This window comes from Rattus rattus, chromosome 8, assembly GCF_011064425.1.
Source record: "Rattus rattus isolate New Zealand chromosome 8, Rrattus_CSIRO_v1, whole genome shotgun sequence".
NCBI lineage: Eukaryota > Metazoa > Chordata > Mammalia > Rodentia > Muridae > Rattus > Rattus rattus.
In genome coordinates, this window is record NC_046161.1 from 81,536,333 (window position 1) to 81,562,106 (window position 25,774).

Here is a 25,774-nt window from a genome sequence, read left to right on the forward strand (position 1 = left end):
TGGGCATGATGAGGTACACTTGTGATCGCAGCACTCCGGAGGCAGAGGCGGATTGGAAGTTTGAGGCCAATCTGTGTATAGTGAGGAGCATCTAAGACCCTGCCTAATGACACCAGCTGGGAATGTGGATTAATGATGGAGCACTGGCCTGCCATGAAGAAAGCCTTGATGGAGTTCTGACCCAGTCTCCCTCTGCTCCTACTAAAGAGTTGGGAAAATCCTTCCTCACAGAAGAGAGGTCCAAATATATCCAAAAATAAAAAAAGAATTAAAAATAGGTAACTCGTGAAAACAAAGGAAACTTATTAAAAAAAAAACACAACAGGGAATGTTCTGGAGATGGGAAGTTCTCTGTGAGTTTGAGGCCAAACTGGTCTACACAGAGAATGACAGGCCACCCAGGAATACATAGTGAGATATTTCTCAAAATAGACAAACAGACAAACCCAAATAATGCTATACTCAGGCAAACTGCAAGTAAAGGGCAGGACGGTTTTGCAGCCTGCTGGGATGCTGGGGAAATGCTGTCATTCTACATTACCACTTCAGCAATGCTCCTCTCAAAAGGTGTTGCAGCAAAACAAAAGAGCCAACCAACAACAAAAAGAGCCCAGACTCAGAAAACCCAGGGATCCACCCCCACGTCAGTACAGACAAAGCCTGCGCATCCGTATGCCAGTTAAGAACTTGATAAAGAAGTCTAGGGAAAGATCTTTATTGAATAATGATATTATGGGCGAGAGGGAAATTGAGACATTGGTTATAGAAATAAAGCAGAATTATAACCTTCAGGAAAAATAAATAACTGTGCATAAAAGGATGAGTTGCACCCGATTCCATTCTGCTTGGCTTTGCTCCTCCCAATGCTCATAGCATTGGGAACATCATTTACTGCCTTTGTCATTTAGTTCCTCTCTATAGACAAAGCAAAGACAATTTAATCTTTGTTGCAGAACAGAATATGAATCCCATTGTGATAAGAATGTAGAGGTAGGGACTGGGGAAATGGCTCAGCGGTTAAGAGTGTGCACCACTCTTCTAGAGAACCCATTTGATTCCCAGCACCCACACACATTGGGCACCTTATACTCAGTAAGTCTGTAACTCCTGCTTCAGGGGACCTGACCCCATCTTCTGGACGCTGCTAGCACTTCACTGCACTCTCCAAAGCACAGGAAATTCCTCCCCTATAAAAAAAATACAAGATTTATTTATTTAATGCAATGGCAAACAGGTATGGAGGCATATACCTGTAATCCCAGCATGTGGGACTCTGAAGCAGGAGGATTGTCAAAAGTTTAAGGCCAGCCTGGCATACCGGATGAGACCCTGTCTCAAAAGAGAACAGATAAAAAAATGCTAAAGAAAATTCACAGCTGCCAGAAGTAGAACCAGAGAGGGAAGGAGAGGCTGATGGGAAGCAGGGACCACTGAGGCTCAGAAGTGGGGGGCCACTAAGCCTCAGAAGTAGGGGTTACTGAGCCCTGGAAGTGGGGGTCACTGAGCCTCTCTACTTCGAATGGGAAAAATATCTGGCAGAAATACTGTGCTAGTTCATTGCTTGTATTTATCAGAAGCTCATAGCCAAAAGTGGAACTCCAGTTAGTACTATAACTGTATTGACAGTGCGTGCATGCTGGGGGAGGGGTTAGAGAGAAGGGAGCAAGTTTACAAGTGACAGTCTCATGCAACAGCAGAAAATCAACCTTGGCACAAATTAATAAGCCAAGGAGTGGTGTCAATAGCCTGGCATTTTGTGATAAGCAGACAGGTGACCTGTTCACTGAGTATGTGGAGGTGGGACCAGGGATGACGTGTTTAAGAAACAGCTTTGTGTGTCGCAGGCTACCTGTACACACGATCACATCTGCCTAGCTTATCCTTGTCTTGTGTTTGTAACACTGAGGTGGAGGGGGCAGCTGTCAGAATCAGCTCTGTTCTTTTCCAACCTACAGATCAAATATATTTGTGCCGGAAGAGCCTCCTGGGATCCTGGTATGCAAATGAGGACCCACTCTTTGTCAAATTACACCCTTCTTTTATATTGAATCCTATTTCCGTAGGAGGATTGACAAATGTTCTCCGTGATCAACCACGATGTAGTGCACTTTCAGGGAGGGTGTTGGCAGGGTGGGATGGGACAGAAGACAGTCTTTCCTCTTAAGAGACTCCTGATGGTGGTCCTAACTCTCAAGAAGAGGCCTGGAAAGTCTTGCTAACTTGCCTGCCACCATCTTGGCAAATGAGCTCTAAGATCGGTTCAGATGCTAAAGAAGAAAACAGTTAGAGCCAAGCACAGGAAGCAGGAGTGATGCTGGGACCGAGGCTCTTGGTAATTGGAGGAAGACAAAACAAAAGAAGGAAGCTGCAGGGAGGGCTTGTGTAGAAGCTGGGGAGATGAACTTGATCTCAGATCCATGGGAAAGCCTCATGGGGTGGTGGACAACTGTAAGCACCCAGCATTGGAGAGGCAGAGACTTTCTGGAGGACACTGGCCAGTCAGTCACTTTAGCTGAGAGCTCCCAGTCCCAGTGAGAGTGTCCAAAGGAATAGGATGAGTGATATCTGAGGATAATCTCAAGGTTGGTGTCTGGCCTCCACATACAGCTGCATACAAGTATACATGCACATACGCGAACACCACACACACACACACACACACACACAGACACACACAGACACACACACACAGACACACATACACACACACAGACACACACACACACACACACACACACACACACACACAGAAATTTAATCAGAAGGGGCAGATACTAAATCCACTAACAGGTAACATTGAGAATAAGTGATCAAGTGTAACAGATAGTCAGAGGAGACCCTGTAGCGAGACACGCCAGCAAAGTTCTCAGAAGCTTATACTTGGAAAAGACTGAATCCTGTCATGTTTCAGAGAACATAGAACCCATTTGTACCAACTCACCATGGAGTTCACACAACAATGGCATCTTCAAAATCAACTGAAGAATCCAGAGGAGAAGATGGAGAGAAATTTGTATTTTCTATGTTATAGACTGTGGAATTCTAGGAGTTGGTATTTACAACTGGTAAAGAAATGGAATTTTGAAAGTTGTCCATTCAAATACCTGAATGTCAATTCCTGAGCCGAGATAGAGATAGAGATCAAAAATGAACATGGCCATGCTTTCTGGGGGTTTAAAGAGTCTTTTTGAGTCATTGCTATATTTGGACAATACTCAGCCCCATAGGTTCTTGAGAAATAAAACTCGAATCCTCATCTCTCAGCTTTCTTGGTGTCTAGGACGTAGGAAAAGGACCGTTGTTCCAGTTAATCAGGGTTGTGGGATTTGTTTAGAAATGGGTGATCAGAAGAGGAGTCTGTGTGTGAAATTTCTGTTGCTGATTGATGTGTGTGCATCTGAGGCTGCCATAGGGCAGAACCAAGGAGGTTGGCAGGGTCTGTGAGCAGGAGAGTCCCACAGAGTGGCTTTGGACTTGATCACCTTGAACTCTTAGACTAAAGCCTCACCTCTCCCGATAGTCTCTGAACTTCATCAGCTTCTGCCTCCATGGTTTGCAACTCAGAATCTTGACATTTTCAAGGTGTGCGATGAACAAAGGAATTGCTTCACAATACTTCCCTTTAAGGACATATTCACTCAACAGAGTCCTCCACCCCAAAGTTGAAGTTATTGACATTCTATTTAGTTTCCAAGGAACTAGCTAGCTTTGACTCTGACTTATAATGTCAGAAACATCTGACAGTGTAATTATGATTGTGTACCAGTTATCTCATAGAGTGCAAAATGTAGATTTTTTTTCTTCTGTTCTTTTCTATTGAACTTCTTGCGAGTGGGTGGGCTTTTGTGCCTGCATGAGATCACGTTAGAGCTAAGGTCTGGGTACCTGAGGAAAAAAACATTTCCATTGTGTCATTTTCAAATGTTCTTAAATCAGGTTGTTCTTTAAGAATTTTAGGAGAAATTCAGATTCAGGCTGAAAGTACTTGTCTACCAAATTGCACCCTGTTCAATATTTCTTGAAAGACTGTTTCATAAGGGACAGAATGACAGTAGAGAGGTTCAAATTCAAAGATGTAACTTGGTAGAAATTATATTTTGGGAAGTCCAACTGGGAGGAAACACCTGAAAACATTTTGTTTACTCTAAGACTAGAATTCTAAAGCAGTCAATAAAACCAGAAAACTCAAACCCAAAGCCCCTCACTTTAGTCAGATCAATAGTAGACAGGCATTTAGTTGTGCTGTTCACTACAATTGTTGGCAATAGCATTCACGGTGGTGGTCATTGAAGTAGTCAGCTATGGTGGTCACTGGATTGGTCAGTCAGTCCCTGTGGTGGTCAACTTCGTCAATCACTGTGGAGGTCAGTTGTAGTGCCTGCTTGGATAGTCAGCCATAGTGGCCACTCTGGTAGTCATTGAGTTGGTCAGCCATAGTGGTCACTGTCATGGTTTCTGTGGTGATCAGGTGTAGTGTTCGCTGGGATGGTCAGTCGTGGTGGTTACTGTGATGACCAGTTGAAGTGGCCACTGGGTTGGTCGAATCAACAGTAAATAGGCTGCTAGGACACTGACTCCTCCAGAGAGAGAATTCCTCCCCAACCTTTCATAATATGTGGTCACGGAGAAACCAGGCAGATTTCCTCAGAGCACAGACATCGGGGCATCCATAGTTACCGAAAATTCACTCCAGGGACAAATAACAGAATCTTTATTACTTCAATGTGGCAAGATGTGGTTTAAAGTACCAACCATGTTTGCTCTTTCTTTCCATTTTCTCAACAGAGACACGCATGTGTGTGTGTGTGTGTGTGTGTGTGTGTGTGTCTGTCTGTCTGTTTGTCTGTCTGTGTGGGTGTTTATTTCCCTCTACCACTGTATATCATGTATTTAGAAATGGTTACATTATCACACAATCAATTTCATGATCACTAGGAACCACATCAGACATGATTACCACAAAACTACAGTACTTGGAGATCCTGGGCTTAGAGCTAGAAACAGTAATTAGCTATTGCTTTGGGGTTGTCTTCTGTTACGGATGTTAAATTTGTTATACTTGTATTGTGGTGAAAAAACTGAATCTTGGGTACAGGGAAACCTTTTTATTATTTTGAACATGAAATAAGCAAGAAGAAAAAAAAACCAAAAAGGCTCTTTACTTTTTATTCTAGATAATTAAACATATTTATAGAATTATATTGGCACTATTATTACTTTAAATTTTATTTAATTTATTGCTTGCGTATGCATGTGATTTGTGTGTCTGAGTGTTGGTTGGTGGGAGGTCAGAGATCAATCTCTCCTCCTATTTTGGAGTCTAGGTATTGAACCCAGATTGTCAGGTACGTGCAACAAAAACTCTCACCTCCTAAGCCATCATGCTGGCCCCATTTTCAGTTATATTTAATCATTTTTGCCATTGATGGATCTTATGAGTCATTTAATTTTTTTAATACAAAACTGAACATTATCAATTTGAAAAAAAAAAGAGAAAGATAATTATATAACTCTCTACATTGTTGTAGAAAACTATAAAGAAACATCACTCATTTTGCTGTGGACCAGCATGAAATAGATTTCAAATCCAACCAGGCATATGAGAGAGTCACAGAGATGAGCCTCACTCCTGGGACTTCCAACAGCATGGAATCCTAACAGAGAAATGGCAGAGGGAAGAGCCAAGATGCACTGAAGGAACTTGAGAACCACGCTGGGTAAGGCTCCCTCTAGGAGCTAAAGAGATTTCAATGTTTGCAAATGGTTTCCTTATATTCCATTCATTGGCACTCCTAATTTTAAGATGCTCGATCAAATTAGGCTTGAGGAGACTCTTAATAAAGCATTTCCATCAATGAAACAAAAACACATCTCAAACAGAAAGCCTGCATTATTCTTTATGATTAAAAACTCGTTAACATCATTTAACAAAGAAGGAAGATAAGGGTGTACACTCTCACCATTATTGTCTGAGTTTTTCTAGAGTGTTATAATGGAGGTATAAGAATTGCCAGCCTAGACGTGGAAACATTCTTAATGTCAATAGGCTGGCAAAAGCCTGGGGTTGCATAACGCGAATGGGATACTAATCAGCCTATAAAAGGAGGAAAATCCTGCCATAGCTGACAGAATGTATGAACCCAGAGAGTGTCATGCCAAGGGACACAAGCCAGTCAGAGAAACAGATACTGCGTAATTCCACTTGGATCATGCATGTAAAGTGGTCGGTCAGGCAGAGAGGCAAGCGTAGCATGGTACTTGTCAGTGGCTGGAGGGAGGGGCAGATGAGGGGTTGTCAGTCATTCAAGGGTATTTTAAAAGATCCACTGTACACAAGATCCACTGTTGCACGCCTGATAACTTATCAACAGGTAATATCCTGCCTGAAGTTAGCGGTGCAGAAATCTTAAATCCGGAATTTGTTATGAGAAATCTGATTCTGTTTTTCATAAACTCAGAAAAGAGAATAAAAATGGTAAAGCTGTTAGCTTTTTCTTTCTTGTTGTGATAAAATTCCATGACCAAAGGCCACCTGGGGAGGAAAGGGATTACTTGAGCTGTCCATCATAGAGAGAAGTCAAGGCAGGAACTTGGAGGCAGGAACTGAAACAGAGACCATGGAGAGTACTATTTTCTGGCTTTCTCAGCCTCCTTTCTTATACAACCCAGAACCTCCTGCAGTGTGAGCCTCCCACAGTAGGCTAGGCCCTTCCACATCCATCCTTAATCTAGAAAATCCTCCATAGATAAGCCTACTGCACAGTCTTCTGAAAGCATCCTCTCAACTGAGGTTACCTTTTCTCCGGGAACCCTAGCTTGAGTTAAGTTGACAAAACATTAACCAGTAGCAGAGGCAAAATTATTTCAATTGCTGTGCTTTTGTAACTATGAGGCTCAAGGAATTAATTGAAAAGCCGTTAACAATAGGCAGAACACTCACGGAAGCTGCCAGCTCCCAAATCGATACGTGGAAATCAATACTTCCTACGTGAAAGAACACTTGGCTAGTTCCTGCGATGGTACTGGAATGTGAAAGAAAAAGGTTCAATCTCATTTACAGCTAATGAAATCAAGGCAAACAAGAGTTTGGCCTCACTTATTAGATTGGTAAGGCTAAGGATCAACGATAACTACAGTTAAAGTGCTAGGAAATGGATGTTCTTATAGACTGTTGGTGAGGCGCTAGAATTGGAGCGCCTTATCTGATAACCAACTAAATATTACTTAGCAGGGTAAACACAACATCCGTATCTGTGGGCTTCTGCACATCTCGGAACTTGTTCAACGGGTAATTTACATACACACAAAGACAAGTAGAAAAGGGTGCTTATTGCAACCTGATTTGAAACAGTAATTGACTTGTCGTCAGATGTGTCCTGGACAAGCTGAAAACACAGCCACCAAGTGACGCAGCTATGCGTCTTCCAGCTGTGAGCCTAAAGGACCAGCATTCAGCATGCAGCAGAGAGAGCTGCACGCCCGTGCTTAGAGTATCAATCAGCCTGTAAGAATAAAATCATGCCATTTGCAGGAAAATAGAGGGAACCAGGGATCAACACGTTAGGTGAAATAAACAAGATCCTGAGAGAAAAATATTACATGTTTCTCTCATATACAGCACCCAGACTTAAGACAAAGCAGGCCAAAACAAAAGAACTGGAATTTTTGGAGGAGGAAGAGGCCCCGTGGGAGAGTCTAGAGGGCAGGAGTGGGGGGTGGGGAGGATGTGCAGTACATAAGATTCAAGTACATCATGCCTATTCGTGAGAATATCATCTTAAAATCCATTGTGTTGTTCAATGAATGGGCACTTAATAAAAAAGAACTGGAGAATGATTGCATATACTTAGAGCAGAGTACCGCTTGGCTGATTAAACAGACTGCACAAACCATTTGCACAGCTATAGAGAAAATATCTTAGTCAGCTCCTACTTGCTATAGCATCACACTTGAGGCTGGGTAATTAATTTTTTTAGTTTTATTTTACTGTGCAAATTTTATTTTCATCTCTTCTTTCAGTTGGCATACAAAATAATGGGTTTCATGACACAACATTTTCACACTTACGTCATTGCACTGATTCATGTTCTCCCCTCTCTTTCTCTTGCCATCACTGGCATCCCTCCTCCCTTCAGATAGCCTTCTACGTGTTTTTATGTCATAGTAAATATATGTATATATATACACACATTATAATGACATAATATATATGATATATATATATACATATATATAATTATCATATATGCAGGTCCACATCGGAAAGAAAACATATCTGTGTCCCTCCCCCACCAATGACCTTGTCTTTTCTCCTCCACCGTCTTCTAGATGCTTCTTGCTACCTAGTTCTTCTACTTTCATTAGACTTTGTAATTTAAGAAATTACAGAAACTTACTGTTCACAATTCTGGAGGCAGAGAAGTTCAAGGTCAAGGGACCAGAAGGTTCCATATTTAGTGAGGGATCAGTCCCTTCTTCAAAGATGGCTCCTTTTGCGTGCCTTCTTCATCTGGTGACTCTCCCAGATCTCCCATTCCAAACATGAGGCCAGAACCATCGTGATACGATTGTCCCCCATTGGCCTCCCTTGGGTTAAGAATTAGGGTTCTGCATATGGATTCTGGGGCTCAGAAATATTCAGACCAATAAAACCTCCAATATAAATACCAGGAGAAACAAAACCAGAGGGCTGGGTATGCTCTCATTTTTCCCAGGGGAAAAAAAGTATATCTCTATCTCTATCTATCTATCTATCTATCTATCTATCTATCTATCTATCTATCATCTATCTATCACTAATGTTTTCTGGAAATCTAAAATAAATCAAATTTAAAAACCTGCTACAATGTGACCAGAAGCCCAGGGAGAAAGGAAGCAGCTCTCTCAGTGTTACACCAGGCCTCAGTTACGTCTTAATGCACATGACCAGGGCAGTCATCTGAATGGCTCTAGCACTCATTTATTTCATTCAGATATATAATGCGTGTGGATATCCTTCTTCTTCTCACGGCTCTACATCAGGCACTGTTCAGCTCCATAGGATACAGTAGGGAGCAAGACATGGCCATCGAATCCTTTCACCACCATGCTCTGAGATGCTCTTGGTTGCTAGGGCCATTCTGCTTCCTTAAGTGTAGTTTATGGACCAGCAGTTTCAGGATAGTCCCGAGCATCACCGCAGATTCCACCCAGACAAGCTGGAGTCCCTACAAACCTCCAGGGATTCCTGCTCAGTGTGGCTTGAAAGCTTGGTTCCAGGGAGTCATCCCTGCATAACCTTGCTCTCCCACACACAGGTATAGTTCTTGGCCTAGAAGGGATGACACAGTCACAGATGCAGGGCTGAGGAAAACAGGGGAACACTGGGGAGACAGAGGTTAAATCCACAGTCCAAATTGTACTATAACTTTACACTAATTTTTGTCCTGCCTTTTCTCCCAGGAGTTAAGAACTAAATAGCTTTGCTGTGTTGTTGCTATAGCAACAGAGTCCAGGAGCGCTTTTACCATTTCCCATTGCAATAGCCTCCTGACTGTCTCCCCCGCCTCCAACCAAGCTTGCTTTTGGTTAATCAAAGCTGAAATCAGACACATGGCAGTTGGGACAATCACAGTCCCTGGATGATACAGCAGGTGCGGTAATTGCCTAACTTTGCATTAATGTAGAACTATATAGAATTATGCTCAATTGACTTCCAAATTCAGCACAGTCCTCCCTTTCCACTGGGAGAAAAATAGCTTCTTGGACAATTTTGTGTTTTCAATTTTTAATTTCTGGAGTTTATTTTTTCCTGTAGAAATACAGTAAAAAAATATTAAAAATGAAACTGAGTAAAAATTCCCAATCTGAAGCTCAGGCCCAAGCTCCCCTAAGTGACTGCACAATTCTCAATGAAAGGGAAATGAGATGATGCAGTAAAGGACCTGGCCCAGAGCCCAGCACATAGTGGGTCTACTGTCATTGAAGAACATAGGGCCAACATCATCATTTAGTGGGTCTATTTTCCATGAAGCATACAGCTTGAGGCCCAGCACATAGGTCTATCATCTACAAGGCACCTGGTACTGAAAGAACACTTAGTGGGTCTACCATTGTGGGTCTACCATTGTTGCTTCTCTGTGAAACCATGGGGACAAGGGATCATGTGGATTACTTCCCTGATTTCCAGCAAGGCCTAGTCTTTTGGATTTTATGGATGTGACATCGTGGTCTAAAGGAGTGATATAGGGTCATATGGCACATAACTGGCCGAGAAGAATCACTTATCTTTAGACATGAGGTTTTTCTCCCTGAGGTGTCTACTATAGTATCCTTTGAAATTTCATGTCCTGTTGAAGTGTACTGCAGCAAAGGGTGCACACTTCCATGTACAGGTCAATGGAGTGCCACATATGTAGCCAGAACCTACAAGGCATAAATGGGACCAGCACTTCCCCAGGCTGCCTCCCTAAAAACACCCCTCCAAAGGTATTGTTGTCACCTGTAGGCAGAGTAAATGCATACAACACACAGCTCTGAGGCTCAGGGAGCAGTTGTCAGCACCACTCCCTTACATACGGGAAATTTGAAAGTTTTGTAGTAACAGCAGTAGCATCAAATAATATGTATTGGCTGTTTCGTCTGTGTCAGGTACTGCATTTAAAGCATGCACTCACCCATCCGTCCATCCATCCATCCATCCATCCATCCATCCATCCATCCTTTTTATTTATCATCTATCTGTCCATCTGTCTGTCTGTCTATCTATCTATCTATCTATCTATCTATCTATCTATCTATCTATCTATCTATGTATCTGTCATCTATGTATCTATCATGTATGCATGTATGTATGTATCTATTTATCTATCTATCATCTAGTATCTGTCTTCTATGTACTGTCATCTATGTATCTATCATCTAAATATGTATTTTGTGTATATGTATATATGTATGTATCTATCTATCACTAATTCATATATCTATCTAGCACTTATCTTTCTAACTACCTACTTGGCAGAGAATTGCCTTCCCAATGCGGGCTGGTTAAGTGGTCCCTGCTACTTCTTTGCATCTGACTCTGGGTCTTGAATTCCATTGAGTCAGCTGAGAAGGGGGTTATGTGGTAAGCAGAGAGGAAGAATCATCCAGCATCGGTGAACACAAACTGGAACAAAGTGATCAGCTAACTCCATGCCTGTTTGCTCAGAGCTGAGAGAGTATCTGAGATTCAAGGCTTATGGTTTTAAAATTGGGGAGATTCCAGGTAAATTTGGGGAAATTCCAGGATGTTATGGTTACTACAGTTGGAAGTCAGAGAGATGGCTGAAAACTGTGTGCTCTTGCCAATCTTGACAATATGGTGTCGTACAGAAGAGGCTGATGCCCAGTTGTGGTGCTAAATAATAGATATGACTCAGGAGTGGAGCTGAACATGGACGTGGCCCAGAAAACGAGGAAGCTAGAGGCTCAGAGGGAGGAAGAAAAACTGCAGGCTCTGCCTCAAGGAGTTCAATGACAATTTCTATCAGCCACAAAATGGCTGCCAGCTTCACCCAGGAAAGGCATAGGGTGGTTGGGAAGGGAGGGCTGTTCAGCCAAGTTTGTACAGCCCTCTCCCTTTCTTTCTGTGGGAAACAGCCTCAGAAGGACAAAGTTACCTGCCCCAGGTTCAGTGCTAGCAAGAAATCTTGGATCTGGAGCTCTGTCCCAGTCAGGCTGTGTCTCACAGGCTGTGGGAAGGAAGCGCATGCTGTTAGCAGATGGGCTAGGGGTGGGTCTTCCAAATTCCACATATAGTAGTCGGGGCTCAGGTGAGAGTCCCTGGACCCAGACAATAGGTATGCGGTGTGGGCTGGTACTGTACCCACGCCAGCACATCATTTTGCTACAAGGTTAGGTGGGCCCATTTCATAGGGCATCTGGGAGGGTTAAGGGAGTTGATTCCAGAATCCAGTGAGTTACTCGAGAGTATGCACATGTTCAGGATTCATTTGTAGAGGAAATGCTTTCACGGGTGAACGATGGAAAAGGTGTTTTTATCCCAACTCTGGGAGTCGCCCCTTAGGCCAAGAGGATCAGATGGAATGGAATGGAGCCACACACAGAGCCACGTGATTATAGAGCTGACTCAGGGGTACTATCAGACCATGGGAAATGAGCTCCCCAAGAAGTTTTTCAGCCCCCTTTCCCAAGCAGCACAGCAGAGGAGGGTCGTCATTGCACCTCCCTGCCAGCCTGCAGCACTGGGTGAGTCAGCAGGACTCCTGTACATCAGGATAGACCACGAGCTGAAGTGGAACAACCTCCTTACAGCCAGCTTTGCCGCAGGCGCTGGGGGCAAACGCACCAGTTTCTCAGGGTTTGGTGCTAAATTTAGAATCTAGCTTCTTAGTGAGCTCAGCCTGTGTTTAGTCAAAGGTAAAATCCAGGGCTGATGAAATACACCTGCCTATTCCTGTCCAGTGGCTCCGTCCTACAGCTAATAGGGTTGGAGGGTGGGCGGGGGGACGACACGGCTAGGAGGTTGACAGTGTCACAGTCTGTGCCCAGGTTTGGGCTGCACAGTGACCATGGCAACTCTCTGACTGAGCCATGGCAACAGCTGCCTCAGAACCTACTGACCAAAAGGCACTCTCAAATCAGGGTCAGTTCAGAGCATATTGTCTGGAAGCTTTTGCTGCCTTTTGAATTTAGCACTAGGAGGATTGGATTGACCATGGGGTCTTCTGAGTCTTAGAGTTCTTGTCTGCTGGTTCCAGGGAATCGGTTATTTCCCAAGTCCAAGACAGATCACTGGCTTAGCGGAAGTCAGGAGTGTAGGGTATGTTTGTGTATGAGTGCAGGAGCTGTCAAACCAAGCAACTGGGAGTCTCTATTCGTCAGGTCATGAAATCAATTTAGTGGTTCACAACCAGCATTTAAGGGAATGAAATAAAAAAAAAATCAAAGAGGACTAGGAAAAGAAAGACTGGCTAGGGGTTTGAAAACTGTCCTTCGTGAAGGGGAGCACTAGATGGTAATATAAAAGGCATTTGTCATTAAGGGTCAAGGTCTGGGCCAGAGAGGCTCTAACACATGAGAACCCCTTGATTCTGGTGCGCTTGCCAGTGAGTAAGTACAAAGAACCGAGTTTAGAGCAATATAAAAGCTGGGCATGGCGGCTTACATCAGTAATTAAGATTGCTTCTCTGTAGTCCTACTGCTGGGGAGGTGGAGACAGGAGGATCGCTCACTGTAGCTAGTTTCCGGATGGTTTTGAATTGGTAAGTTCCAGGTTCTGTGAGAGACCTGTCAAATTTAAGGCAGAGAATGATAGAGGAAGACACTTAACATTGCGTTCTGGTCTCCACATGCATGTGTACACACATGAGAGCACACATACATGCTTCACCCTCTGTCTCTACCACACACAAAGAAAAGCCTGGGTTTGAACCCTGGATCCCTCAGCCGCTGTGTGGCCCTGGCCCACATGGCAGCTCTAAATCTCCATCTTTTTCTTTCCTCTCCTTTAAAATGGACAACAGTTTTCTCTAAAGGCTATTAATAAAAGCTAGAGCTGATATTTGCTCAAGGTTGAGAATGAGTAATAGGTGCTCGGAACCTCGAAGCTACCACACAGAGAGCACCAGGAGAGCTGGGTGGGGGTGGGGATGAGGCTTGCTTGGGACCCGGAAGAAAATGTCCACCACAGTTGACAGCCAAATAGATCCACCATATGTAAAGAGGCATGGGAAAGAAAGGTGAGGAGTACAAAAGGTCTTTAGAAGAGCAGTCATGGCATTGGGCTGGGACACAGAGGAGTGAGTAGCAGGTAGGATGTTATAGGAGATGGGTGTAGCTCTAGATATTGGGACATTTCGATGGAGAAGGTTGAAAGATGATGTTTTGGGGACTGAGCATCATCCTGGTGGGGGGGGTACAAGGGTATCTGTAATTGGATATGGCTGTTGCTTCATTTTTTTTTTTTTTCTGAGGAGACACACAGAAAATCCATTTACTCCAGACAAGACTCCAACTAAAGAAATGATTCCATGTAAGTCTAGTTCAGTGAGGGAACGAGTTTGTTGAGATTACATACAGGAACACGAGTGACTCTTAGGTAGCTGTATTCCTGAAATGCAGTCCCATCCCAGCATGAATGTCAACTCACAAAGGCATTGCCATTAGAATCTGTGTGTAACCTCGGCTGCCCATCACTGAAGAGCTTCTGGTCCTCAACAACTGTTTACTTCCATTATATCTTGGGTGGAAAGAGGTGCCCTGTGAGCCTCTGCCTCCTTCCACAAAAAGTATCAATAGTTCAACTCTTGTGAGGGTTTCAAGTGGATGATCCAATTCAAAATGGCATGGACCTGACCAGGATGGATTAGGTACTTTTCCGTGGCTTGTGATAAAATACCATGACAAAAAGCGACTTACAGAAGTAAGAGTTTATTTATTTTACAGTTCCAGAGAGATAAGATGTGCAGCATTGAGTGGGAGAAGGGGGGGCAGGTGAGGGAATCTGAGAGATCGCATCTCTATCCATACACAGAGGTCAGAGATAGGGAACTGGAAGTGGGGTGAAGCTAGGAGCTCTCAGAGCCGGTCCCCAGTAACTCACTTCTTTCAGCAAAGCTGTACACTACCCCCATGAACAGTGGCACCAACTGGGGACTATGTGTGAAACACCTGAGACTGTGGAGGACATCTGTCATTTAAACCAACTCACTAGAGGAAATGCTACCCACCAATGTCCCTTCCAAAATTGAAGTGTTGGACGTACTGGTCAATGGGATTGTGTTGAGAGGTAGGGCCTCTAAGAAGTGATTACACCATGAGGGTTCTGCCCTCACGAATGGGGCTGAGGCTTGTATAAAAGGCTCCTTGCAACATTTTCTCACTTTCCATTCTGTCTTCTCTCATGTGAACATGAAGCAAGAGGACCCTCATCAGGCACCAGGCCAATATCTTGATTTCTGACTTTTCGGCTTTTAGAACTAGGCACACTATATTTCTGTTGTTTATAAACATGCACCTGATAGATATATATCAGGACAAACAAACTAAGTAAGGGGCCCAGTGGGGATATATGATCAGATTTTCCTTGGGCTTAACCTTTGTGATGCTTTATTCCAAGGTTAATTTATAAAATGTTCTCTATTCTGAGATTCATCTCACTATCTTGACCTAACGAGAAGTCCTCTATTAACTAGGTCATTAAATTTAGTCTAATAAAAGAGGGTATGAGCTTGAGTGTCTGGATTGCCCTTGTCCAATAGTGAGCTCAACATTCCTGGAAGTAAGCAAGTAGAAGCTAATACAGCTCTGGAGAACAACAGGGTAGAGAAGAAAGTTTTAAGTTCTGAAGGATGCAATTGGACTGAATGCCTTTGGAGGGCTCATTTGTTACAGACACTCAATGAAAAAGGCATTCTGAGAGTTGCTCTAGAAATACCTCTTTTCTTTCCACACTGAAGTTTGATGAGAGGGTCTGGGTCAGAGAGACATGCATGATTTGAATGCAGGCACCTTCCAGAGTGCCAGAAGGAGAATATAATGTCGTGTTCCCATGGATGCAAGTTGTCCTATGTGAGAGACAGAGACCCCACAAATCCCTGCCAAGCTGACACATGACCCAGTATTCCCGAGCAAAGCGTAGACACATGGAAGAAAGACAGGTCTTTAAATCCCCATACGTGGGTTTGAAAACTGCATCTCCCATTCTGGGCTGGGTAGCTTTAGAAAGCTGTGAAACTCATGGGTCTGAGATTCATAGGTTGCATTTGGAGGGTGGTCCAGTAGGATTTTTGTAGGGCACAGAAACAGGCAGGTATGTGAAGAAATCTATAGCTAATAGTTGTGATGATGATGACAAACATATACACTATTTTTATTAGTTATTACAAAATGCATGACACTTGTCCCACTTAAAAAACTTTCATCAGGGCTTGAATTGCAAAGAACTCTAGAAGACCCATGGTGAGCTTTGAAGTAAGGGATGTGTCCCTCTGGCCACATCCAATTATAGCCAGAAAGGCATACAGGGACATAGTTAATCATGTTGGTCAGGCCCGGAGGATCCTTAGGACATCTGTTGAAGAGGTTCAGATTTCCTGGGGACAGGGGATAGTTTCATAGGTGAAAGGGTATTGAAGACAAACAAGAAGTTTGGGGGGGGGGTTGGACAAAATGACTTTGGTTGTTGAGATGGCTTAGTGAGTAATAGTACTTGCCACCAAGCATGACTACCTGAGTTCAATCCTTAATAAATGTATACTTACTGTGGGTTCCAGTCCTCCCTGCTCGCAGTAGGTTTTGGATGCTTGCCACCTCTATGGTGAGCAGCTCCCGCTCACAAAATCAACTGAGGGCTAGAGGGGAGACCACAGAGATCGAGAGTGGTCTCCACCTCGTGGTGTTCATGACTTTGCCATTCTTGGCCTTTGAGCGAGAAGCCTGGGTTCTGCTTCTCACCCCAAGATGTGGCAAAGGTGGCCCGCCGCCACTCTGTTGAGTGAGTGTTACGTAAGATTGCATCTTCGCAGACCGAAGCGGACTCTCTCTTTTGGGCTTTTTGAAGGGACCAGATTGTTGGAGACTCCCACATGGCAGGAAAGCACAGAAAGCTTCCAGAATCCGAGTGGCCTCCAGCCAATACTCAGCAAGAAACTAGGGTCCTCTGCCACATAGCCACATGGAAATGAATTGTGCTAATAACCCAAGTGAACTTGGACTTGGACTTCTCCCCAGTCAAGCGCCATATAAGAATGCAGTCCTGCCGGCACCTCCATTACATCCTGGCAAGACCCAGAACACAGAACCCAGCTCAGCCGTGCCTGGACTGTTGCCCCAAGGAAAGGGAGAGATGGTAAATGTTTGCTTTTCAAACTGCTAAATTGCGATAATTTACTATGGAGCACAGAAAACTAATAATATCCATTTCCAACATTAAGTATAGCTTTCCTCCGTTCAGTCTACTGTTCCATTTCCATTTTGTATTCTATGTAATATATTAACACATAATAAATGTATATAGTGTCAACATTTTAGAATTTTCGAAGGATTCATAGGAAAACATCACCCCTTGTGCCTTGTTCCCAGTTACTCAGTCTCTCTCCCCAGGGCGACACGTGCTACCAGTTTCTTATTTATCTTTCCAGAAACTCCTCCCATCTGTGTGCAAATTCCACCCCATATGTAGTTCTCTCTGGCACTGCCTGCGCCTTCCTCCACAGACTGCTCTGCCCTCGGTATTCAGGCTTGGAAGTCAGACTTTATCATTCCTGTCCTGTCTTTTGAGAAGATGGATGGTTTGTAATTTAGTGGCTGGTCTCCAGCTGATGGATTTTCAAGTGGTAGTCTAATCTTTTTTTTTTTTTTTAAACAAACAATATTGGAACATGAGTTGGTGCCTTTGTGATAAGATGCATGTTTGTTCTGCAGGAGACGTGGAGTTTTGGAGTGCTAAAGCAGACATCTTTATAATACTGCCATTGCTTTCCTTCCATAAGCTTATAGCAACATTCCTCTGTAACAGCTAAATATGACAGTCTGCTTCTTTTACTCTCACCAAGCAATAACCATATTTTTGCCCCTCGACACACTATCAGGTAGAAAATATTTTGTTGGTGCCTTTAATTGGACACAGAACACGTCCATGGATTAAGAAACAGGTCTATTTCCTTCCACTAAACTTGGTTCGGATTCTTTACCCATTTTCTTAATTGCTTGTGGGTCTTTTATTTTATTTTGCCAGGTCGATGTGCAGAGTGCTGTATCTATTAGAATAATTAGCTTTTTGTTTGGCATTTGAATTGCAAATTCTGTATTTTTCCTCCATCGCATTTTGATTTTGTTTATGAGCCTTTGCAATGTTTATTCCTTCAAAGTCAAATTGACTACTTTTCTTTCCTTCGCTTTCTCCTTCTCCCCTTCCCCCTCTCCCCTCTCTTTCCTCTCTCTTTGCTCTCTCTCGATTTGAGTCATACTTATAAAGTCCTTCCCTACTCTGAGAAAAATAATAAAAAATGTCCAATTATTACACTTCAAAAATATCAGTTAAATATAGTGCAAGGAAATTGGTCCCTTTGAGACCAACCAACAGGAGCCTTTGCTGTGAGCTACGGAGAAAGGGGAAATTTCAACTTTGAAGTCAGAACATGAAGCTATCTCTCTTCTGGGCAGAGACTAAGAAAAGGTCAAAGAAATTCTAGCTCAGGTCAGCCTGACCCCAGCTCTGCTGCCCATATTGTGTTCCAGTTCCTGGTCCTGACACCCAGAGGACACAAAGCCCATGGTACCAGCGACGGTGCCCTCACCTGTGAAGTGGGAGCATCACTATACACTTCACCTTGTCTGCCTTGCGGAGTTGCTCTGAGGATCAGTTGATACCAACAAACATAGAAAGACCTGGACACCCCCCACCCCCAGCCCCTCGTCCTGAGTGGTTGTCTATTGCCCCTCTGGGTTTCCCAGCATAAATATATCTCCCTCAGTTAACACCAATGAAACCACCCCAGCTGGAAAGCCTCAAGCCATCCTCCACATCTGTTACCCACATCCTTCACCACCAAGCAACTCCAAGGCCCCCTGCCAGCATGCTGGGATGCCTCTTGTATCTGTTTTCCTCGTTCACTTCTGACCATCTTGCCTTTGCTCTCTTTCTGTTCAGACCATTTCAGTCATGTCCCCAGGGACTTGCTGCTACTGGTCCTTTTTCTCCCCCACTCTGCTGCTCCTGGCCTGGCCTTGGAGATGTTTTGGTTATACCTGAAACTAACTGATTCCCCCCACCCCAAACTATCATTTTTCCTGGGGTACAGAACACTAGATTATTTGGTATAATAGGTTCTAGGTCAAGCAGATATGATTTTTTATAGCTCAAGCCAATAATGAAATTCAATGTTTCTTGCCAGTGACTGGTTTGAAGGTGGGCATGGGACACGATTTTAGCCAATTAGACTTGAAAGGAAGTCAATAGAATTCTGGAGAAGAGTTTCTTGCTCTGAAAAGGGGAGGAAGTATTTTCTACTACTGCATATTCACTGGCCTGTATGTGACATTGGGGACTGTGATGGGTACTTGAGTACCTTCAGCTGATGACGGGAGGGAGGAAATAGAGCAAGTATCATCTAATATTCAACAACTGCCCACTGAATAATAAGTCCATCTCTAGGCTCAGGCTTATGTGAGGTAAATAATGCATTGGATTTTTGTTATATGGAGAATTGAACAATGCCCTGCTAACAAATAGGGCATCTTTGGACATAATGGGACATTGTGTGCTCTTTACTGGGAAGACATGAATAAATACCTCTTCTCTCCAGATAAAGCGGTGATTATAAAACATAGAGATTCTACCCAAGTCTAGCTTGATCAACCAATGAATTTATTGGAGTTATTTAAAGGAATGATTCAAAGGCAGCTACAGTCTGAAGAAGTCCATTTCAGTGTGGGCGATGTCTCAAGACAGCTACATCATTGGAATTCCCCACACTAGAGAGCCTCTTCTTCCCAGAAAGTGTCTAGTTTATCAGTCCAGGGAGGAGCCAGTAGAACTCGTAGCCTCCATGAGTATCCAAAGTCTCCTGCCTTCCCTCCTGTGGAGAGGTGTTTCAATCTGAAGGAAATAGCTGTGGAACACAGGGTGCCCTGCTGGGGTGGAGCTGATGCATGACTATGACTAGCACTGGGGCTATCTGGCTTAGCAAGGGAATGTTTGCTTGGTTAATAGGTTTCATTGTCTTGGACTAGAGGAGGAGGGGAGGTTTGCGAATCTAGCAAAGATGGTGAAATGGGGATGGAGGGAAGTTAAAGACATTATCTTCTCTCCTACTGTCTCCATGTGAGTTTTCTGGAAGGAAAACACTTTGAGTAGGGCCAGGAGACAGAGAAGTCAAGGTCATGGAGGATGTGATGAGTCCCCGTGTTAGTCAGTTTTCTACTGCTCTGTTGAAATCTCGGGAAAATCAACTTAAAGAAAGAAAACTTTGAGCCTGCGGTCCTATTGCTTCTGGGATTGTGAGGAGACAAAGCTTCATGGGAAAGAGCATGTGGCAGAGTCAAGTGTTCATCTCATGGCACAGAGAAAGCAGAAGCAGAGAGGAAGTGGCCACAGACAACATACAGCTCCTTTACTGGCTGGTTTTCTGTGTCAATTTAACACAAACTAGGGTCATAGGAGAAGAAGAAGCCTCAGTTGAGGAAAGACTCCATGAGATCCAGTGTAAGGCATTTGCTCAATTAGTGATCAATGGGAGAGGGCCTAGCCCATGGTGGGTGGTGCCATCCCTAGGCTGGTGGTCTTGGGTTCTATAAGAAACAGGGAGAGCAAGTCAGTGGGAGCAAGCCAGTAAGCAACGCCTCTTCATGGCTTCTACATCAGCTCCTGCCTCCAGGTTCCTGCCCTGTTTGAGTTCCAGTTCTGATTTCCTTCAATAATAAGTAGCAATATGGAAGTATAAGCCAAATAAACCCTTTTCTTCACAACTCAGGTTTTGGTCACAGTGCTTCCTCACAGCAATTGAAATCCTAAGACAGCTCCGTAAGGCAAGCCTTTGAGGACTTCATTTCAACTACATTTCACATGCTTCAGTTTATACATGGTAGTTCATTAGATTATGAGCCTATTGAAGAATATACTAGCCATCTGGTGAGGTCAGAACCCTCAAGAACCAATCACCTCCCAGTCGCCCTAGATCTGAACATTGTGCACAAGGACAAGCCTTCAAGACACAAGTCTTTGGGACCATTCTAGACAGGCCCTAGAATATGCAAGTTGATTCAGGGCCGACAAGTGGGCAAGAATGGCAATGAGGTGGTGAAGGTGACTTCTGTAAGAACCCAAACATGAAGGAGAAAGTGACCTGACCCTAGATGGTGACAGTAGGTTGTGAAAGATGGCTAGACAGTTCCCCACAGGTAGAGGAATGATCAGAGAGGAACTTTATGAAGGCCATGCTTCTGGCCTGGCCATCTGTGAGTGACACCCCACCACTGCCAGGAAAGAGAAGGTCATGAGTGAAAGACAGGGAGTCACATGGGACAGCAGATGGGTGGACACAGCCACTCTCGTCCTTTGATGGTGAACAACGAAGTAAGTCACAGATCTGAAGATGAGCTGTCTAAAGCCCTAGGTTTCTCTGAAAAGTGGAAACTGGTAGACAAGGGCACAGGAAGGTTCTCTGTTGGTTTTGTACCCACCATTGCTTCATTTCACTGTCAGTGATATTTTGGTACCTTTTGCATTTATGGCTGCTCTGTTGTTGGAAGAGGGCAGCCTTGGGGTTTTGCGTATATACCCAGGGGTAGAGGCATCAGCATGAATCTCAACAGACCCACATCATGGACTCAATTACTGTGACCTACGATTCCTCAAGCCACATGAGACCTTTCTGTGTTTGTTTTCTCTGTTCTGGTACTAACAGTCCTATTCAGATGCAATCAGTCTGGCCTTGATACTGGTGACAGGTGGGCACCTGCAGCTGGAGTCTGTTGCTATAGCAACAAGTAGGGAAAACTGCCCCAGAGATCTGGTCTGATTAGCCCCCAGGGCCAGTCTACTTTCCCATCATTAGCTGCTGTCTGAGAATGTCTGGGTTCTTCCAAGACAGGAACCTTTAAATGGACAGGATATTAGAGGTATAGCTGACTATATTGTCCCCTTCCTTTCTATATAATTACTCCCTACCACTAGCCACAAATAGGCAATTTCCTGGCTCCTTGTACGTTAGTAACAGTCACCCAAAAGGTGGCCCCACATCTTGTGGCTATTGGAGTTATGCCAATGAGGCCAGCTAGCATGAAGCATTTTCTGGGGGGTCTCACAATTTGTGGAGCTTCTCTGTGTGAGCTAAAAGTGGTCATGGGGCGCCTTTCTTTTTTCCAGTTGCTATGATGAATGCATACCATAGGTTAGCATCTTAAACAACTGCTGACTGCTTTCTCCACATCCTGGAGGTTGGAAAGTCCAGTGAAGATGCTGGCCCATTGGGTTTCTTGGAACTCTCTTGGCTTGCAGATAGCTACCTTCTCCGTTCACTCACGTGGTCTTTCCCCTAAATGCTTTTGAGGCAACATCAAGCTGCCTGGTCTCTTCTTTATATGGCTCTACCCACCCTCGTCACCTCATCTAACTCTAGTTATTTTCCACACTACCATATGGCGGGTTAAAGCTTCAACATATGAGTCCTTGAAGATAACAGATACTTAATTCGTAACACAGAGATTACACAACTTGAAAGTGGCCTATCAGGACCTACAAAGACATTTCTTACTCCATTCATTCATCCATTCATTCATTCATTCATTCATTCACTCACTCATTCATTCCATAGGTGTTCTGGTCTCATTTTTTTTTTTTTTAAACAGAGTCTCTCCGAGTAGCCCCAGTCAGGCTTGACCTCATGGTCTTCTGCATCAGCCTCTTGAATGCTGGGACGGCAGCTGTAATGCCACAATGCCTAGTCACTTCATTCCACTGTATTTCTCTTTTTGTAGTTTTTGAAACTAAAATATAATCGTGTAAATTTCTCCTTCCTTTTCCTTCATTCACCCTTTTTTGTATACCATTCACTTAGTTTTTTCTCAAATTCATAGTTTCTATTTATTTTTTCCCCCACCCCAGTTTCTATTTCTTTAATATATGTTGATAAGTGTGTGTGTGTGCACATGCGTGTATATTTATGTGTATTACCAAATGTATAACTAGAACCTGCTCAGCCTATGTAATGTTACTTTTGTGTATACGAACCAATCCAGGGCCTCTTCCCTCAGAAAGACTCATTCTGTTCGCACCCCTTAGCTGCCTGCAGTTCTTGGTCCAGGGTTGAAGTTTGATGACATCGCCCCTTGCATGTTAGTATGTTGTTCCCGTCATCTGTGTTCAGGTCTTGTTTAGATGGTCCTGTTGATGAGACTTCCTGGGCGTAGCTTCTCTGACCTTTCTTGACATTGCTGTGACAGTCACACAGCAAACCTCTATGTCTGACTCTTACAATCTTGCCACCCCCTTCTCTTTATGGTCCCTGAACCTGGGTCACAGGACTTGTGTTGTAGCTGTATCAGTTGAGGCTGGAAACTATAGGTCACTTAGTCTCTAACTTTGATTGGTTTTATACACACACACACACACACACACACACACACACACATATATATATATATATATATATATAGAGAGAGAGAGAGAGAGAGAGTAATGTTCTCCCTCACATAGTACTTTTTTGAGTGTCAGGCAACCATTTAATGTGCTAGGGATAGGGAAGTGAGCAAAACAGACAAACATTTCTGCTTATCTTGTTGTAGTAAGAAATTAGGATAAATAAAACCCGTGAGTGATGGTACGGCCAAAGTGCACAGAGCAGGAGGGGCTACAGAGCTGCTTCAGAAGTTAAGAGCACTGACTGTTCTTCCAGAGGACCTTCCTTCAATTCCCAGCTCCCACATGGTCGTTCCCAACAGTATGTAAGTCCAATTCCAGGAGATCCAAATGCCCTCCTCTGGCCCTGATGGGCACTGAACGTATGTAGTGCACAGATATATGTTCAGGCAAACGTTAACACACATAAAAAATAAAAAAATAAATACAAATTTTAAAAATGCATGAAGCAGAGGAGAGTGATAGAGTGAGGGGTCACAGGGGACTCATTGTCTTGTGGGAGGTTGTAGATCAAGGCGCGTAAGACTGAGGGAGCATTTGTGGCTTGGTTGCGAGAAGAATCTCACATTCTCTCCAAGCACAGCAGCTACTGTCAATCCCTCACTGCTGTGTCTTTATAAAGCTGTTCTTCTACAGGCTGCTTCTTACCAATGGCTGACAACCCTTTAGCTCCCTGAGGGTTTTGCAGTCGATCCTTAACCTCACAACACTCATGCTGTCTCCACATTGCCTTAGTTCTCCCAATTGTTCTTTAGGGACAGCACAACCTCATGATCCCCCTGCAACCCTAGCCACCAGCTTATCCCCACTGCTTTATTTTTAATCAATATACCCTCATCGTAGCACACAAGAGTTTTGAACAGATCTCTCTCTCTCACACACACACACACATATGCCTGTGGGTGGTTGATGCATCCAGTTTTACCTTACAGGCTAATGGTCACCATGCTGAACATTTCTGGGAGTGGGACAGGACTCTAGTACTTGTGACTCAGTCAGCTCCACATTTCATGGGTCAAAATGACTCAGAAGGGTTTTGGGGATTTAGCTCAGTGGTAGAGTGCTTGCCTAACAAGCGCAAGGCCCTGGGTTCGTTCCTCAGCTCTGGAAGGAAAAAAAAAAGGCAAAAATGACTCTGAAGGACAAGGACACTGGTTTGAACGAAGGGAAATGGACTCTTGATGGAGGAGCCACAGACATGGTATGAAAAGGATGGCTACAGGATGGAGAATGATTACAGCTCCCTTTGCAGATCACCACCGCCATCAGACTGAAACTAGGTGCCTAGGGACTTGCGGTAGAGCAAAGTTGTTGAGTCACCATGTGAGGCCACATGGGATGCTTCCGTGTTTGGCCTTAACCGGTTCCTACTCTGCTCAGACAAGACCACACAATCTGGCCAAGGGCCGGGGGGCTGTCTCTGTCTCCCTGTCCTCTCTGCTGCCCCAGGAAACAAGGCCTCAAGGGATCACGAGACCTTTGCGTGGCTAACACTCTGCTTTGTGTTGGCAGAAAGAACGAGGAGGGACAGACGCAGACTGTGGCTAGCCTGCTTTGCATCCCCTCCCACACATTATTAGCTCCTCTCACTACCAGAGCTTGCCCTGGCACCAGAAACCAGCTTACCACTGTGTAAGGAGAGCCATTCGCTCGAGCAGAATATGTCGCTGCTGGAAGTTTCTCTCTCATCATTAACTAATTTGCTGTGCTTTGCCACGGCCCTTGTTATCTATAACCATGGTAACGATGCAAAGAGCTCTACATGCATTCATTTTGGACTCCGAAAGCCCAAGGGGAGTGTTTTTCCCACTAGACTTCAGAGTGCTTGGGTGAGGCTAGACTTGGCTGTCCAGCCCTCTGGGGATGCTATTTTTCAAGTGTGACACGAGGGGGGTTGGGGAATCAATGGCTGCTAAGAACTCACCCAGCAGAGATTTTCTGCCATCAGTAGGGTGTATTTAGGATCTTGAAAGAGGAGAGTTTCTTTAGCCTACTCAGGAGGCTGTGCTGTGAGTGGTTGTGAGCCTGGGGATGACAGTGGTGCTCTGCTGCTGTATCTGACAGTCCCTCATTCTGCTAATTTGATGTCCTCACTATATAATTATACTGTGAAATTCCCTGACTGAAGGAGACAATTTTTTTTTTTAATATATCCTTCCCCGACTCGCACCACTCATTGCCCAGATTCGTGAATGGGGAAAGTGGGTGTTTGCAGCTTTTGGAGGGGAACAGCCATCTTATGCAACCTGCCCTTCTCTGAATTTCCGCAGCACCCCCCCCCCCCGCTGGGCCCCAGAGAGGAGGAGTAAGGCTGCTCAGAGCCAACAGATGCAGATTCAGACCTCTTTGGGTCTCAGTTTCTTTATCTGGAAAGTAGGGAGAAAGTTACTTCCCCGTGGAAACACTGGAAAAGCACAGACTGCCAGAGAGAGTGTGACAGAGAGTGGGCAGGTGACTTCACGGCCTTCAGCCTCAGTCGTGCCTTCTGGAAATGGGGCCAATAATAGCTTCCCTCTGCCAGACAAAGTGTGGGGGGTTAAGTGGGGTGCTGCCCATTCCTGGATGTCCCCGTTGACTTGCTATTCACAGTCAGTATTGCTCCTCAGTGTCAGAGAAGATACAGGGTCTGCTGACCTGGGTGTGTTGTGCAGC